The 18,300-nt window shown below is 36.4% G+C and overlaps 1 protein-coding gene across 3 annotated transcripts in view; it reads right to left on the minus strand.

The window, feature by feature from the left end:
- The window catches only part of bach2b (BTB and CNC homology 1, basic leucine zipper transcription factor 2b), a 118,950-nt gene that overhangs the window by 45,777 nt on the left and 54,873 nt on the right, over window positions 1-18,300 (minus strand). Inside the window, exon 1 of one of the 3 annotated variants that reach the window (XM_051138121.1) lies at window positions 5,077-5,501. The exons of the other annotated variants lie outside the window; for them this stretch is intronic. The gene's annotated coding sequence lies outside the window, so the exon portion shown is untranslated. Of the gene's footprint in view, window positions 1-5,076; window positions 5,502-18,300 lie in introns of those variants that run through there. 3 annotated transcript variants of the gene reach the window in all.

The raw sequence follows: 18,300 nt of genomic DNA on the forward strand, positions 1-18,300 counted from the left end.
TTTATTTATTTACACTACCAGTAAAGATTTTTTAATGTTTTTTAAAGAAGTCTTTTCTGCTAACAAAGACTGTATTTATATGATCCAAAGTACAGCAAAAACAGTAATTTAAAATAATTATTTTCTATTTGGATATATTTTAAAATGTAATTTATTCATGAGATCAAAGCTGAAATTTCAGCATCATTACTTTAGTTTTCAGTGTCACATGATCCTTCAGAATCATTCTAATATGCTGATTTGCTGTTCAACATTTATTATTATCATCATCATCATCATCATCATCAATATTTTACAGTTGAGGATTCTTTGATGAGCATGTATCTGAAATTTAAAAAAAAAAAAAAAAAAAACTTCTGTAACATTATACACCATAACATTCAAAAGCTTCCAGTTAGTATAATATTTATTTATTTTTTATTTTTGGGGAAAGATATGATAAAAAATGATATTTTTAATGATATTTCTACTTTCTTCTCATCAAAGAAACCTGAAAAAATCCTACTCAGCTGTTATAATAATACTATTAAATGTTTTTGAGCAGCAAATCAGAATATTAGTATGATTTTTTGAAGGATCATGTAACTAGAGTAATGATGCAAAAATTCAGCTTTGAAATCACAGGAATAAATGACATTTTAAAATATATTCCAATAGTAAACAGATATAAATAGTAAAAATATTTTTAAATATTACTGTTTTTGCTGTACTTTGGATCAAATAAATGTAGGCTTGGTGAGCAGAAGAGACTTTAAATCTTAAAAAAAAAACATCTTACTGTTCAAAAACGTTTGACTGGTAGTGTATATAAATTACAGTTCAAAAAGACTTTTTTTTTGAAAGAAATTAATAATTTTATTCAGCAAGGATGCATTAAGTTAATCAAAAGTGACAGTAAATGCATTTATGTTACAAAAGATTTCTATTTTAAATGCTGTCCTTTCAAACGTTCTATTAATCAAAGAAATCTTGAAAAAAATGAATGGTTTCCACAAATAAAAAGTGGAATAACCGTTTTTAACTTTGCAATCAGAGAGATAAATTACATTTGAATATATATTTAAATAAATAACATTTATTTTAAACTAATAATACTACACAATATTATCGATTTGATCAAACAAATGCAGCCTTGGAGAAGCACAAATACTTTTGAATGCTCATGTATATATTAACATCACCTGTCCATGTAGTTTTTAGCACTCTACTAAATTTAAGTCCCATATTTCATCAAGGCAGTAAATCTTCTAAAAAGCTCCGTTTCAACTCAGCGCCTGCTTTCTAGCTTTTATAAATGCAAGAACACACTCCGTTTAGATTGTTGTATCAACCTGACCTGGAGTTTCAAGCCTAACCATTAATTTTTCACCTTCATCCCTCCTCACTTTATTGCATCGGGCGGCTCACATCACCCTTATCATCATTACAGAGCTAATAACAGCTTATTCACAGAACACTTAACTCCTATCCTGCCCTTGTCTGGGACCATGAGAGAGTTTCATCCCCAATAAATCTACTTGAGAACTAATTAAAGCCTCTTTAACTTTGGCTGGGTCTTGACACCATAATTCACAAATGATCACATACATAAGTATCACACCGGGCACCTGCTGTCAGCAGAGGTCAATGAGTTCTGGTGTTTTGCATTATGTAAGAGGTATAATAAGGTCACAGTGGCATTGACACAGCCCTATGTGTAGACTTGGGTTAAACGCATACCTCCCCAAACATCAGAGGAACAAGGTTTTCGTGAAAGTGTAAGAAACCAAATCGCTGATGGTCGCCTTCCGTTCCATTCAACACCCTTCTTTCAGTATTACTAACAGGTTTGTCAGTGATTTACATGAACATGACAGGTACTGACAGACAAGAGAGAAAACTGCAAAAACCAGGTGACTAGAGTGTGAAACGACAAAAACAGACAGACTTTGAAATGAGAGGACAGGAAGAAGGGATTTTCTTTATTCTTTCATTGGGGCTTTCCAGTTCAGCCACATGCAGATAAACGACTGGTGACCTCTGCGTCTGCACGCACAAAGCTTCGTAGTATTTCCCAAACTTTTTCTAAACACTTCACCTTTAATAAAGCTGTGTTTTTACTTTTGGAAGTACCTGCCATTGACATATTTGGCTGTTTAGGATCAAATCTGACTGATTCCAGGCTGTGACGAAAAAAAAAAAAAAAAATCAGTCAGTCAAGGAATTAGATCTTTGTATCGATTGGGAATATGCCTGTTCGATGCCGACATACCATAATGCCCCTGGAAGCCTTGACCGACATCCTGACTGAGTCTTTTGTGCTGAATACACAACTAAGTGTTATCTGAGCTCACTTCAGTCACTTCAGACACGCTTATCAGATTAAAGTCAACCCAACCGCACGGTTTCACAAGCAGCAGCCACAGCAGACGTAATAAGAATATTCTACGTATACGATATACCGATAACCACCTTATGACCTCACTGCAGATTAAGGTCAAATATTTTTCCTTTGTGTTTTTGAAACTACACACAGTATATAGGTAGTTTATTTACTTTTTGGTTATTTTAGTACTTGAACTTAATGAAAATGCCTTGAGAACTAGCTGAAATAAAATAAGTTTTGAATTTCTATGTATATTTTATTTCAGTTAATTATATTTATTCATTTATTGTTATTATTATTATTATTATTATTATTATTATTGTTATTTACAGTTTTAGTTTTTGTTAATAACCCTGGATCAAACTAGACATAATATATAATATATATATATATATATATATATATAAATAAAATAGTTTTTCTTAATATTGAATTGAATTAGATTTTAGTTTTATATTTTCTTTTTTCAGTTTAGTTATTGTCATTTATTATGTATTTTTTCTGTGTTTTGTCATTTTTATTATTCTTTTTAATGCAGGTTTATATTAAGCTTCAGTTTTAAATTTCAGTTTATTTACTTTTGGTTATTTTAGTACTTCAACTTAAACTAAATGAAAATGCCTTGGTAACTCTGAAATAAAATAAGTTTGAGTTTTTTTTTGTTTTTATTTCAGTTAATTGTATTTTTTTATTAATTAATTAATTAATTAATTATTGATTAGTGTAATCCAGGGTTATTAACTAAAACTACAATTGTAATTAATTAATTAATTAAATAATTACAATTTAGGTTTAATTAATAACCCTTGATTACACTATAATTAAAACAAATTAAAAATAATATATTACTCTTCTATAGTATAATATATTATTGAAATTAAATTGTATTAAATTAAATTAAATTAAGTCTTTACTTTTTTATTCAGTTTACATTTTAATTCAGTTAATGTTTAATTTTTTTTTCAAGTAATAAAAATTGTATTTATAGTTTTAGTTTTAGTCACCAATAATAACCCTGGATCATGCTAGATTTAATTAATTTATTAAATTTATTAAACATAGAAATTTAAATTAAATTTTAAATCATAAAATTTTTAACATTTAATTAATTAATTAAAAAAAATGTTAGATATTATATTATAAATATAAAATATAATAATAATGTTTTATTTCTATCTATCTATCTATCTATCTATATATAATTGGACACACACACTATATAGTCATAGTCCATATTCGGATCATATTCCAGATTTTAAGTCACAGATCCGATCATTTTTTAAATGAGCAAAATAAATAAATAAATAAATAAAACAAATTTATATGTATTGATTACCATTTGTACAACCACTGTTTTGCTACAAATTCCATGGCTATACTATGGTTAGTGTAGCAAAACCATGGTTAATTTGTGGTTGCCATGGTTTAACGACAGTAATCATGTTTTTTGGTTTTATTTGTAGTAAAACCATGGTTATTTTTTTCATAAGGGTAGCCCATCGGGCAGGGCGGTGATACACGTGGTATCCCGACTGGGACGTCGGGCTGGCGATTTACAGAGCCCTTTGACATCAACACACACATCTTCACAAATGTGAGGACGGTGATCTGGTTGCTTGTGGAAAGTTCAAGGCAGAGGTATGAAGCCATGTCTGTGTTCATTAAGCCCAGCTCAATCTCTAAATGGATTCAAGTGCTTCTTGCTCAGGCAGAAATCAATAGTATTGTCTGCTTGTGCTATAACCCCTAGGGAGAGAAAAAGCAATGCATCATCCCTTTCTCCCTCTCTTTCCTGGAGTACGCTGAGACATTGTTAATTATTCATGACTGGGACTGCCAGCTGTGTGTGAGTGCGACTTATTCATAATGGAAAATGTAGAGGGGGCAAGGCTTTGCTTGAGTTATTGTACAGCTGGGCTAGACAGAAGCCCAGATCCCATCATCATCAATCTCTGACGACCCCTACCGCGTGTCGCAGACATATCGCACAGTAAAAATAACAAAAGCGACAACACGACACTACACATGGACAATATTACTGACCCTCGGATGTTTTTAGCCTAGCAGCTAGAGAAATCAATCGCTTTCTGTCGCTGTAACTAGTCTTTTTTCACCACTGGACTCGTTCTCTGAGGTAAACACAGACTAAAACACTCTTGGAATAAATCAATACTAAACACACATGAGATCAGCCATCTAGGAAAAACAATCAGTACAAAAAAAATCATAACGTCTGCCTGGAATCTGCTCAAGATAGGCGGTGTTTATCTGAGCTATAATATGAAACATTCAGGCTGTATAATAGGGCAATCAGAGGTCACATTCTGGGATGTGCTGATCGCAGAAGATTGATTCACTCATTTAGCACATCTTTTCCACACGTTTCATGGGTCAGCAGTTTGCTTTATGCAGGTTGCTTAAGATTACATCTGAATTTGAAATTTAATACTTGTATAAGCTGTAACATTTTCCAAAAACCCCAGACAAGCATGTCAGAATGTCTATACATAAATAAAAAAAAAAAAAAAAAAAAAAAAAAAAAAAATATATATTTTTATATATATATATATATATATATAGCAAATTTCAAACTTTTTACATTTTTACTTCTCAAATTCCAGTTGATTAAACGTAAAACAGAACAAAATCAGAACTCCTGTCATAAATGCCTTCACAACAGAAAGCACGTGAACTGATGGAAGCAGCGTTACCTCTGAATGATGTCACAGCAGAACCATGTCAGTGCAAGGGATGCTGGGATAGCCCGGAAATTCCAATGATAAACAAAGCCATTCCACTGAAGTAAATAACTTTCATGTTGCTTCAAATCTACGTAACCTAACTTTGAACTCAGGCCACTGCAAGCACAATGACACAAGTGCGACGGCATCTGGAGAGCTGATCGTTTCTCTGTGTGTGTGAGTGGAGGGGAGGAGGGTCACGCATGCCGGAGTATTTTGAGCTGAGGTTGATTAAATGTAGCTTGTATGAATCATGACTTCCCACATTGCAGGTCACAAAGCAGCATGAGTCATGAGCAAGTCTTATATGGTAACAGACAGGACACACACACTCTCACTATGTTACGCCTGAAAGGGTGCAGATCTTTGCTGCTAAGCTGCACCTGTCACACCCTGAGAAATAGAGAACTAATCCATAACTAATCTAACACAAACGCCTCAAAAATCAAGGTAAAATGCAATTCATTAAGACATTTCAGTGTTCTTGTGAAAACAGTCAGCTACAACCATATTCACACAAAGGTGAAACTCTTAAATTGTTCTGTTCACACTCCAGCTTGCAGAAATGAAGTCAAACACCTTTTACATTCCTGGGAAAGCTGTGAAAAACACCTATTCGGTCTGTCTCTCTATCTCCGTCTGTCTGTCTGTCTGTCTATCTCTATCTGTCTGTCTGTCTACCTCCATTTATCTGTCTATCCATCTCTGTCTGTCTGTCTGTCTCCATCTATCTGTCTCAGTCTGTCTGTCTATCTCCGTCTGTCTATCTGTCTATCTCTGTCTGTTTACCTCTGTCTGTCTACCTCTGTCTGTCTATCTATCTTTGTCTGTCTGTCTACCTCCGTTTATCTGTCTATCTCTGTCTGTCTACCTTCATCTATCTGTCTCCCTCTGTGTGTCTGTCTATCTCAGTCTGTCTGTCTATCTCCATCTGTCTATCTATCTCCGTCTGTCTGTCTCCATCTGTCTATCTATCTCTGTCTGTCTATCTCAGTCTGTCTTTCTATTTATTTCCATCCGTCTATCTATCTCCGCCTGTCTATCTCCATCTGTCTGTCTGTCTGTCTATCTATCTCCGCCTGTCTGTCTGTCTTTGCCTGTCTGTCTGTCTATCTATCTCTGCCTGTCTGTCTGTCTTTGCCTGTCTGTCTGTCTATCTATCTCTGCCTGTCTGTCTGTCTATCTATCTCTGCCTGTCTGTCTGTCTTTGCCTGTCTGTCTGTCTATCTATCTCCGCCTGTCTGTCTGTCTTTGCCTGTCTGTCTATCTATCTCTGCCTGTCTGTCTGACTATTTGTCTCCGTCTATCTACCTCCGCCTGTCTATCTACCTCCGTCTGTCTGTCTTTTTACCCATCTTCGTCTGTCCACCTATCTCTGTCTGTCTGTTTGTCTATCTATCTATCTCTGTCTGTCTATCTACCTGTCTGTCTGTCTATGTCCATCCGTCTGTCTATCTCTATCTGTCTATATATCTCCATCTGTCTATTCGTTGGTCCATCCATCTAGGTCTGACTGTGTATCTGTCTCCATCTGTCTGTCTATCTATCTCTGTCTATGTCCGTCTGTCTCTCTCTATCTATCTCCATCCATCCACCCATCCATCCATCGCCGTCTGTCTTTCTCCATCTGTCTGTCTATCTCCGTCTGTCTGTCTCCGTCTATGTGTCTGTCTATCTATCTACAGAATACAAGTCAACATTTCATGCATACATAGATTGTCACGTTTGAGCCGACTGACAGGCTGTGATTACAAAAGCAGGTATTCCTATCTTAAACAAAAAGAGAATCATAACATCCTGCAATGATAATCCTCAAGCACCTCAAGCAAATTCTTTGCGTTTCCAGACACACAAACAGTTCAGCTACAGCTAGTCTCAATCAATCATTGAGTGCATTATTGCAGCTGCCCTGTACAGGTTTTCACCTAAGACATCACAGATATCTTATATGATTACAAAATGCATGCACCTGCATGCTCATAAATCCATTCACACAAAGATACAGTATCACACACCATTGGCACAAGCCTGACCACTGCTGAATCAACAAACCCTGTTGACTGGTGGTTAGGCCTGTCAGAAGACTATTTTAGAAGATGAGATGCACAACTGCATCACTGGAAGAATTCAACTGCACATAGTGAATTCACATTAGATTTGTCAGGATATTATTTTGCACAAAACAAACCTCAAACCAATAGAGGAAATGTAGACTGATGGAAAATCTCCCCATAGGAAAGAAATGACACTTAGTGCCACCCACATCTACACTCACAGGGTAAGTGTGTTATAAACTGTGGCATGTGTTTTTGAGTCTAAATGGAATATGAACATTTGCACATATTGTATATGTGCAGCTAAATATTGCACAACTCTCATTGTACATACTTTCTCTTATTTGACAAACAGAAACTTGTGCTTGTGTTAACTGAAACTGCATCTCCCATACATGGAATATTTTTGATGGAAACTGTTACACTGACCAGTGTTCAAGGCTAACATTTGAGTCACTACAATGGCTGTTTCATTGATAAAGTAGCTTGTTCCTGTTCTGCAAACCTGTCCAGTATTCATTCAAAGAACTATTCATTTAAAAGGGAACTATGGCTTTATGATGAGGTCGTCAAACATTTTATTTCTATAGTACTCCAAATACAACCACCTGCTGTTTACCCTAGGATAAAATGCAGTCTCTGAATGAGTTTAGAGAAGTTCCACAGTAGAAATAGAGAACGGACTCCCTCAGGATCAGATATCAGGCTGGCAGCCCTGGTGACAAAATGCTAAGAGCTAATATAAGCACATAGAGGTATACATTTGTTAGCGAGTGTGTCACAGACACACGTAAGACACGTAGGTTTCCAAAACAACGGCAGTTTGCCGTTCATGGCTCTCAGCTGCTGAGAGACAAATATAGCAAATGAGAAAATAAAGGTGTGAAAACATGATTCTTTTGAAAATAACAGAGAAGACAGGATTGTGGACAGGGCCTGAGTGAGCCTCAGACTATCAGGGGCCACAAAAGCCTCAGACCGCACGGCCCGACACTGCCATAGGAAGCTAAAGATGCACAGCATAGGTCCCCTCTGCGCATACAGCAAAAGCTGACCACTAGGGCCCCCCGCTACTATTTATAGATGTCTAATGTTAGCCGGTCAAAACACTTATTTCCTTTTTTTTTTAGCTAAACTTGCTAAACTCATTTATCTATCTATCTGTTTATTTCTCATCTGTCTGCTTGTCTACCTATCTATCTGTCTGTCTTTCTTTCTATCTATCCATCTATCTGTTTCTCTATCTTTCTGTCTATCTGTCTGTCCATCCATCTGTCAATCTATCTATCTATCTATCTATCTATCTGTCGTCAGTCTCTGTCTGTCTGTCAATCTGTCCATCAATCTCTTTCTCTCTATCGGGCTGTCTGTCTATCTATCTATCTATCTATCTATCTATCTATCTATCTATCTATCTGTCAGTCAGTCAGTCAGTCAGTCTCTCTATCTCTCCATCTATCTGTCTGTCCATCAATCTCTCAGTCTGTCCGTCAATCTCTCTGTCTATTTATCCGTCTTTCTGTTTGTCCGTCTATCTATCTATCTATCTATCTATCTATCTATCTATCTATCTATCTATCTATCTATCTATCTGCCTATCTGTCTAACTATTTATCTGTCGTCAGTCTCTGTCTGTCTGTCTATCTATCCGTCCGTCAGTTTCTATCTATCTTACTGTCCGCCAGTCTCTCTGTCTGTCTATCTGTCAGTCTATCAGTCTATCTATCGGGCTGTCTGTCTGTCTGTCTATCTATCTATCTATCTATCTATCTATCTGTCCATCAATCTCTGTCTTTCTATCGGTCTGTATATCTATCTGTCCATCCGTCAATCTCTCAATCTCTCTGTCTATCTATCGGTCTGTCTGTTTGTCTATCTATCTATCTATCTATCTATCTATCTCTCTCTCTCTCTCTCTCTCCCTATCTTTTCTCTCTATTTATCTATCATGTTAAAAAAAACTTAATTCAAAGTTTTTTCTTTTAACAGTTAATCTGTCTTTACATTCAAACTGTAATTGCATTTAATTTGCTATCTCAACTGAAATTCATGCATTAAAAAGACATTTAGATGGTTGCGTGGAGGTCTAGACAACTTGAGAAATCACCAACATTTTGTGACATTATTGCCCTTATTTTCATCTTCCTCTTTAATGAAGTCATAACCCATGTTTTTTTTCCCCTCTAAACGGCATGTATTTGTCTGTGTGCGTGTGAGTGCATACATGCTCCTTCAGATAAATCATAGTTTTAAAGGTTATGATCCCAAGTGTGCGCAACTGAGACTGAGCTGTGGGTTTGGGGTTAAACACATATGAGGCTGACTCAGAACGAGAGGACAAATATTTCTCTCTCTCTAAAACACACACACATAAACATACGGTGGAAATATTCAGATCAGCTTAAACCTGTGGAGTGTGTAACTGATGTCAGACTGTGGGAGGCATCTGCCTACTGCTTGCTTTGTGCTGGTGACAGGGTTTCCTTTATCAGCCATCTGACATTTGGAATGTGGGATTCTTGCTGCTGACCTATTCAAATATTAACCGTTAACTGTTTTTGTACAAGGCTTTCACTTAACTCAACATTTGAGCCACTGAGAGGCTCTAAAAATGCGAGCAATTTGCCTCTTTTTCTTGCACACCGACATCCACCCACACACACATACACTTGGCCTGTTTTGTGTCAATAAAGATGTAGCATCTGTTTTCATACTGATTATGCCGCAGAATTTTGCTAGCCGATGTAGGGTCACTGGCAGCATCGAGATCAATACGAGTCTTGCAGAATATTGATTCCATCTTGATTAAAACACCGAATCTTAACACGGTGTGCAGCCTTGGAGAACAGCAATGCAGATCTTTCTGAATTCCATCAGTGCTGACAGAATCCAGCGATGCTGGGTGCATTCACACATACATCTGCATGAAGGGCCTAAGGGCCCCTCTGGGGGCGTACTGACCAGCTGAACTGCAGAGCTGTTGTCTTTACCTAGTGTAGCTCCACATGGATTTTTATGTGTATTTAATTTACTGTACATACCTAGAGAGTTTTGTAAAGTGTATGCCAAGTAATATAGCAAACATCTGAAAAACCAGTGCTATCAGCATTTAAGCAAAACATTGTAGACAATTTTGTAGATCGGATTGTAGCTCAGAGGTTAAATATCTGGGTTTGTAACTGAAAAAAAAACTGTAGGTTTGAACCCAATGAGGTGTGATAAGTAAAATCTTCACTGAACACGTCTCTTTAAAACTAGAAAACTAGACAAAATTTCCAGATTGTGAAAAGCTAAGATTGAATTTTAAATTCAACTTTTCATTCAGTTGTTATGCTGAAAATATAATTTGCAAAAATGTTGTATTTAATTGGAAAGACGTAAAACAGAAGCATTTTCACAGGTAGCGTCACATGTGTACAAGTACTAAAGAAAAATTTACAAAGACGACTTATAAGAAAGAGGCAGATTTATAAGAAAGAGAACAAACGGTAACTTATTCATAAAGTGATCATGATATTACATGTAATTGTACATTTCCAAACAATAGAAGAAAAATTACTCTAGAATGATTCAGCCTGGCCTGGGTTAGTCATTCAGTGGCAGATTAAAACTGAGGGAATTAAACACAGACAGAGGCTGTTACAATCTTGAGTCAGTCTAAATGACTCAGCACTACAGTGAGGACAGGTAAAAATGAGCCCCTCTTTGGAAACCACATTTTCCATATGTAGTGAGAAGCTTTCGAAAAACTACCAGGTGTCATCTTACTAAACGAAACTGCTTGAAGCAGAGCTCAACTGTGTGCCATTGTACAACTGTACATGTTAATTTTCTGACACCACAAATCCAACGGATGAAATTTCCATTTGTTCATTTTGAATAATTTGCCTCCCTTTTTATGATATGATACGTCAAGCATTGAGTAATAAACAGACTTGGATTTAACCACACTATCTTTGTCTTAGAGAACTGAAAAAAGGAGGGTGACAGACAATTAGCATGAAAGAACAAAAAATAGAGAAAGAAAAATGTCCATTCTAAACTCAGTAACGGCCCTCGCTAGTTTCACCTTGTAGTGAAAACGAAAAAAGCGGTTTCAATTTGCAGACGGGCGATGTAGCTACAAAGGCTACAAAGATTCCTCGATTCTATTAAGAGTATTCCTCGACTGCAAAAAATCTATTTTGCCTCATATTAAACCCATTTAAAAATCACAGTAAAGCATAACACTATTAAGAATTTACAAACGCTATGATTCAAGTAGTCAAATAAATGCGATGCAGGTTTAATATATGCGCTTTAATTATTAGCAACATGCGTTATTTCATCAGATTTGTAAGGTAAATCATTTATAAACCTACGCAAACACAGGAGAATACATCAGTATCTTTCTCAATATGCTAACTGTTCATTGCGATTTCAAAATAAAAGCTCAAACCCTCACTCTGAGTTTAGACGTTTTGATGTCCACATATTGAAGAAACTACAGTAGCTGTAGCATTTCTGTCATAAATAAATGGCCACATATTAAAGATTAGGTGGACATTTGAATTAAATGTTGTTTCGTCAATATTAAACAAGGATTAGACCGCGCAGTAAAGTGTAAAAGCAATCGTCAGGCTGTTGGCGCCCTCTGTAGACATTTGATGTAAAACATAATCTACATGAGTTATTATTGTTTATAATACATTACGTATTTTTACAGTTTTGTTCAATAAAACCATATAATTACCTTAAAAGGCTATTTTTTTTTTTTTTTTTGCTTAGGGCTATTTTATTGCCTAAAAAAAGTTAATTATTAGATTACTCGATTAATAATCAGAATAATTGACCGATTACTTGAGTACCAAAATAATTGTTACTGACATCCCTACATTTTTGGTGCACTATTCATTTAACTTTGTGCCACTGCACACCTGTACATGCTATTTGACGCCACAAATGAAACATAGAACTTCCTTTTTTTAAATTTTAAATTATTAACCTTTTTATGATAAGTGCTGAAAAATAAAGAGACCCAATTAGACTTCATCATCACTTGTCTAAAAGAATGAAAAAAAAAGTGAAAAACAGGTGGATGACAGTCAATTAGCAAGAGAAAACAGAAAGAAATGAAAATGTCCATTCTGGACTCAACCCTTGCCAGTTTCGCCTCAAAGTGAAAATGCTCACGGAAGCTGTTTCTATTTGCAGACGGGCGATGTAGCAGTTCAGCAGTTTGAAATGACACGTCTGAGACTGTCGGTCCGGTCCGGTTTAGTTGGTCTTGTCTGGGTTGAGTTCTCAGAAAAAGCAAGGGCCGGTGCGTGCCGCTAGCCACGGATGCGGTTTAGCATCATTAAGAGTTTAGGCCCGTCTGTGGTGTTACGACTCCCACACGTTGGATACCGGCCTTCATGTCTGCGTGCATCTCTGAGGCAGCAAGCGAACGAGAGCGACTCATGCATCCGACAGCGCCTGACCGAGGTCAACCTCCCACAGGCCACAAATGACTCCCTGTAGCACTGGGCAGACGGGCCCGCCTAGGCCAGCGGCGCAGATCCATGCTTGTTTGTTTATAAGGAGGCAGCGCACTAAGTCCCGCTTTGCGTAAGTGCCTATTTTTAGCACCTTTAATCCTTCAATGGATTTGTAATGGCTCAGACTGCAGAGATGAAAAAAAAACGGAAAAAGAATGAGAAGGACAAAAAATATGTTAAAGTATGTCAGAGGTTTTTGTGTGATCTTTCATTATGTCCCAAGCAAAAAATTTCCACCTGGAACCTGCATTTCAAATATTTTCCAGTGTCATGTTTAGGTTAATAACTATGCCATATTTAGATTTCTAGCCGTATTATCCAACATATAACTATTCCAGGGATGATTACTACATTGAGAGGACATGGTACATGGTAATTCAAGTTTTTGTCCGCCATAAAGAGATGAAAATAAATCAGCATCTTCTCCATCTGTGTGGTATCCCATCTGTCCCTTTGTGACTCTTACTCTGCAGATACACAAAGGCTGTGAAAGCTTGCTAATCTGCTCTCTTTATTAAACAGGGATGTGAATTCCCACACTAAATGTGGATCATGTTCAGGAAAGAAATATAAATCCATCTCAACTCTCTGATGATACTATGGAACACTCTATGCAAGAAAACGCACTTGCTCATTATAAACTGCTGTCTTAAAGGGCCACACAGTAACCTCAAAAGTTTTGGCACTTAAGAAATGACAAATATGTTTAAGATGATGGCGACCACATGATCAGCTTACAACTACATTCTATGTGCATCTTGGTAAACCTGTTTTTATCTTAAAGGGGACCAATTATGCAAAAAACACTTTTATGAGGTGTTTGAACATAGTTGTGTGGCTGCAGTTTGTGAAAACAACCAGCCTGTAATGGTAAAAATCTACCCACTTATTTTTTATAATCCCAATAAATCATTCAGTCTCTCCGAACACGCGTTTCCAGATTCTCCCTACATACACATCATTGTAGGGAGAAATCCCGCCATTCTGATGATCTCGGCTCTATTAGCTCTATTCTGACATTTTCAGTGTGTGAGATTGTTTTGTTTTGTTTTTTTTGGGTGGTTCTTAAAGCTCCACCCTCTTCTGAAAAGGGGGGCGTGAACACCAGCTCATTTGCATTTAAAGCGACAAACACGAAAACGGTGCGTTTTGGCTCATACCCTAGAAGTGGCAATTTTAACAAGCTATAAAAACTATCTGTCAGGTATTTTGAGCTAAAACTTCATATACACACTCTGGTGACATTGAGACTTATTTTACATCTTGTAAAAGAGGCATAATAAGCCACCTTTAACTCACAAATACATCAGCTACTGCATTTCTACAAATTAATGTTTGATTTTGTATGACGATGAATTGGCCAGAAAAAATTGTAATTTATTTTTTTTTTAAAACTGCAGCTTTTTCCATTGTGAAGTTTAGAAAAAAAGGATTACTTGTATTACCACTGCATCAAAGTGAGGAAACGCAGGTAAGTGTCATCTTTCAGTGCAAAACAAACTCTCAGCTCTTTCTGGAGCTTTGCCAACTCAAGGAGCAGTAACAGGATCTTGCTCAGACAGCAAGACGGTTCATGTCTCTCTCTGATAGGATGCTGCTCAGCCTAAAATCAGTTAATTTCCTGTTTTAAAGATAGATTAAACATACACTACTGCTCAAAAGTTAGATGTTTTTTTTTTATAATAATAATAATAGGAAATGTTTGATTTTTTGAGCAGCAAGTCAGCATATTACACTAACGTTTCTGAAGGATCATGCGGCAACTAAGACTGAGTAATGACTGCTGAAAATACAGCTTTGCCAAAAACAACAACACATTTTTAAATATGTGAAAAATAATTTTCACAATATTAATGTAGTTACTGAATTTTGTATTAAAGGGGTCATCGGATGCCCATTTTCCACAAGCTGATATGATTCTTTAGGGTCTTAATGAAAAGTCTATAATATACTTTGGTTAAAAATTCTCAACGGTTGTGTAAAACAACACCCTTTTTACCTTGTCAAAATGAGCTCTGCAAAAATCATCCCATTCTGAGGGGATTGCTCCTTTAAATGCAAATGAGCTCTGCTTGCCCCGCCCCTCTCTACTCTCTGTGGAGTGACGAGCCTGTTTACTTTAGCCGCATTTAACCGCATTTACCCGCTAAACTTGCTAACTAGCACATTATTAGGAAAGGGTATCGCAAAGATTAATAAAAAAACCCTTATACTCACTTCTGCTGTAAGTGAAGCTGAATCACGACTGATTCGCGCAAAAAGAGACACATTTATGTAGATCGGGAGACACTTTTCTTTTCACAAACAAACGTAATCCACTGCATCTTCAGTGTCGGGAGTAAATGTCGACCACTATGTTCATTATTACATCCAGCAACACAACACCTCAATCGCTCAACTGAAGATATTCTTGTCTAACTTCCATCCCTGCTCCAGCATCGAAACAATGGAGGTTGGACTGAGACAGCTGATATGAGGTAAGACGCTCATGTCAATCAAGTATCGTGGGAGTGGCCTCTGTCTGTGTAACACCACACTGACAGGCATCTGAGAATGGCTCGATTTTGAAAAAGTGGATATTATTTTTACAGATTAATTAAAAAACACTGCATGGATTGTTTTTTTATCATTAAGTTCATCAAATCTGAAGAACTGATTTTAAACCAATATCCAGCTATATTCCACAACCTTCCTACACAAGACAGCTAATAAAATCATTTTACAACACCCAGCTCTCTCTCAGCATATCTGTGTGGTCATATACAGCTGTGTCATTCTATCTGCTCAATATGTTTGCTTCACAAACCTTGCGTGAACCCCAACCATTGATTCTTTTGTTGCATGTGTGCAGTTATATTCTATGTGATCGACGCCTCACATGAGAGTCAATGGGAAATGAACACTAATGAGATGTACAATTAATCACATGGCATATACAGCTCAGGTTAAAAAAAACCAAACAAAAAACACCTAGAACTTGCAAATATCTAGGGTTGCACGCACTAGTCGAGTAACAAGTACTGAAATGAATGGGAATTCTAAACTCTTTAGTTAGAATCTAATAAGTACACTGACTGAAGATGTTGACAATGTGTATCTGTATGCACAGATTCTGCTCAGTTTGAATAAGAATGCTCAGTACAGACATACTCAGCTCTGAATGAATCATCACGCATCAAGCTGCGCCTCTCATACTGTAATCATTGAGGCCGATAAAAGCCTTTTCACAGCCCTCCACCTGCCAGCGATCTCGAGTGATGACTCACCAGGCATCCATCACCTCACTGCAGAGTGACTCAGTTACAGCAAACTTGCAGGTCATTTAAGGGGAGCGCTGACGCACCGCACCGCCTGAAAACACCTGTGTGTAACGCATACCCTTTCTCTTATAACAGCCTCAACCACCGACCCAAAGCAACCTAGCAAACTTCACAACAACAAAAGGAGTTTCCTGTTTACATAGGTGCTCTCAGTTTTTGTGCAGCATGTTTAGCAGAAAATGTCATGAGGCTCAATTCAATATCTCTTCATGGAAAATATGGATAAAAAGTAAGCATACTGATGTTAAATCTGATTAGCTAAGCACATAGATAGACAGGTCACTGTAATAATCACTATTTGTGAACCTGGACCACAAAACCAGTCTTAAGTAGTACAGGTATATTTGTAGCAATGGCCAAAAATACATTGAATGGGTCAAAATGATTTTTCTTTTATGCCCAAAATCAATAGGATATTAATTATTGATATTTTGTACATTTCCTATCGTAAATATATCAAAATGTAACTTTTTGTTAGTATTATGCATCTCTAAGAACTTCATTTGGACAACTTCAAAGGTGATTTTCTCAATATTTAGATTTTTTTGCACCCTCAGATTCCAGATATTCAAATATTTGTATCTTGACCAACTTTTGTCATAAACTAACAAACCACACATCAATGGAAAGCTTATTTATTCAGATTCCATATGACAAAGATTTGTCAATAAATCTTTTTGCAGGTTACATACATAGTTGCACCAGTAGGTGCTGACAAGTGACCAAGTCACTAAATCATTCATTTCAAAGATTCAAAAAACACAATTTTTTTTGTTCAGCATTTGTTAAAAAAAAATCAGTGAACTAATTAATTTATTCTGAGTAAAGTTTAATTTATGACTTTATAAACTGTAACAGACTGTAGAAAGTATAAATGTATAAATGTATTCATAAGACTGTAAATTTATTAATTTGTAAATTAACATTTTGAAACTAACCCTCACTGAAAATGTTCTTTAAGCAGGTTTGGCATGTTACCTTAAAATGGTGTAAACTAAATGTTTTATGTAACTTTTAACATTTTTTTATTTTGATTCATATATCTGTTTATTATATTTTTAAATGGAATAAAGCTTAGTGTCCTAAAAGGCTTCGTAAAACACTAAAATGTATTTTTCTTCAGAATCATGATCTCTATTGAAAAAAAAATTGAGATTCTCATTTGTTCCAGAACTGTGACGTGCTATGATGATGTAAGCATGAAAATATGGGAAATGAATATTGCTAAAAAATAGTCTTAAAACTTAAACTTGAGAGGAAATTTACCTTTGGATCAGTTGCTTCAAGGAATACTTCACCTAAAAATGAAAATTTTGTCATTATTTACTCACCCTCATGTCGTTTCAAACCTGTGTAAGTTTTTCTCTCATGTTAAACACAAAAGAAGATATTTTGAAGAATTTTGAAGAACCAAACAGTTGTTGGTCCCCACTGACTTCCGTAGTTACATACAGAAATGATGTGACGGTGAGTAAATGATGACAAAACTTTAATTTTGGGGTGAACTATCTCTTTAAACTTCAAACTGGTCAATGCAACAAATTTCACATTAAGTAATTGACAGGCGTTCAAATACTTTTGAATCCACCAAAAAATAACTACTATAATTTATAGTTACAGCATGTAGCCCCTACACAAACCCACATGCATACTTAACATGAAAGGATGCACCTTTTAAGACGGTGCCGCCTGTACAAAAAAATGTGTGGTTTCTGAACTTTGCACTAAAACCAAAGACATTGCACCTGAGGGAAGAAGCCTACTAACGGATGATAATCCTCTTTTCAACTTTATGTGGAGAAATCCCCTCTTCCTAAGCTCTCGAGGCGGTGCTGTCCCCTTTAAGAGGGGAAAATGACAGGTTGAGGAGGGTAGACCAGGGCAGGGGGTAAGAGACGAGATGAGAAAGGAGATTGTGTGAGCGAGGGTGAGGGGTCTAACAGATAATTGGGACCACAGCTCTCGTTCAAAGGGCCTCATAAACTCCACGCACACCCACCGACACAGTCGCTCGTAAACATGCTCATGTGCGCATGGAAAAATGCTGCCGAGGCTGCACATAGAAATAATGCCACATTAGAACATGCACGCACACCCACGTGCAGAATACACATGCGTACATATGACACACACTGAGCAGACAAGTGTACAACATACAAAATAAAACGCATGCATATGACCTTCAAATGTATTAACAGACAAAACAACGAGTTTCACAAATCAGTTGCCACATTGTTCTGATTCATATACTCTTAACAGCGCACAACTCACAAGAACGAAACATCTATCACACTCACATAA

The sequence above is a fragment of the Labeo rohita genome, chromosome 20, assembly GCF_022985175.1.
Source record: "Labeo rohita strain BAU-BD-2019 chromosome 20, IGBB_LRoh.1.0, whole genome shotgun sequence".
In the NCBI taxonomy this organism is placed as follows: Eukaryota; Metazoa; Chordata; class Actinopteri; order Cypriniformes; family Cyprinidae; genus Labeo; species Labeo rohita.